The following is a 1,111-nucleotide window of genomic DNA, read 5'->3' on the forward strand; positions in this document are numbered from 1 at the left end:
GTTAAAGGATTTTCAAAATAAAAGATCCTCCAGACTCAAATAATACATAAAACAGAAATATTTAATTGTTTCTTGAGCGGCACTGTACTACTGCAAATATTTTCACCCTTTATAGATCTGACCACAGCCAGGAGGAAGAAGAAGTGAAATCTGTCAATGAAAGGTATTTTTTTTCTCACTGAAGGCTCAAATAATGGATTAAAATATGAGATATAAATCTGGGTATTTTAGTTCATTTTCCTGCTGATGTTGGGAATACATTTTTTTAAATCTATTTCTCTTTACCACACGGAGTCACATATAAATGTGCTCCAAACAGTGAGGTATTTTAACTGGAATATATGGTTTTGAGTTGCAGTAAATATTGAGAGTTTTAAGAAACTGTAATCTTTAATTTTCAGATCTGCACTTAAAAAGAAAGAAGATGAACTGGAATCAGTTAATCAGAGGTTTGCTCACACAACAAGATAACATAATGTTGTTCAATCTGTGCTGTGATGAACATGATCGATTATGTCTTTAACTCAGTTTGGCTGAAACAGAAACTTCTCATGAGAAGGAGATCCAGGAGACGAGGTCAGTGTTGTTCAGGGTCTGTATTTAGATGTGACACTGATCTACATGAGTTATCACTTTAAACATCAAGTCAGCTTCCTGAAGGGTCAAATAAGCTTCACTTAAAATGACCTTTGATAGTTTCTCCAATAATGTTTTAACAGTTAATTTTCTCCTGTACAGGTCAATGCTGGAAGAAAAAGAATTGAAATCCGTCAATGACAGGTAAGAAAACAAGATGCTATAAAATATTTAACATCTGACTTTGTGCATTCATGTAATAACTCCACTATTGCATGAATGCATGTGTTTTATACATTTGTTTGGTAGAAATGTATGAAACACAATGCAATGTGACTTTCCTTCAGCATTTGCATTATGAGTTTTAATTTTGTCATGTTTTAAAACAGATTGATTGAGGCAATAATCAATATACAGACTATAAAAAGGAATTGGAGAGCTGATTATGTTAATATGAAAAGACTGACTAACAATTTATGGTTTAAATCAATATACTCTGTTTTTTCCACACAGCCTCACTGCTGAAAAAATGTCT

General features: G+C 32.6%; 1 protein-coding gene and 1 long non-coding RNA gene across 2 annotated transcripts in view; both read left to right on the forward strand.

Annotated features, from left to right (window-relative positions):
- The window catches only part of LOC103130826 (interaptin-like), a 41,928-nt gene that overhangs the window by 29,038 nt on the left and 11,779 nt on the right, over positions 1 to 1,111 (forward strand). The window lies entirely within an intron of this gene.
- On the forward strand, positions 136 to 1,111 carry LOC103130819 (uncharacterized). The gene is made up of 5 exons (XR_475276.1): positions 136 to 163; positions 402 to 449; positions 529 to 576; positions 739 to 780; positions 1,090 to 1,111. It is a non-coding gene; the product is annotated as an uncharacterized LOC103130819 (long non-coding RNA).

The sequence above is a fragment of the Poecilia formosa genome, unplaced genomic scaffold (assembly GCF_000485575.1).
Source record: "Poecilia formosa unplaced genomic scaffold, Poecilia_formosa-5.1.2 Scaffold680, whole genome shotgun sequence".
In the NCBI taxonomy this organism is placed as follows: domain Eukaryota; kingdom Metazoa; phylum Chordata; class Actinopteri; order Cyprinodontiformes; family Poeciliidae; genus Poecilia; species Poecilia formosa.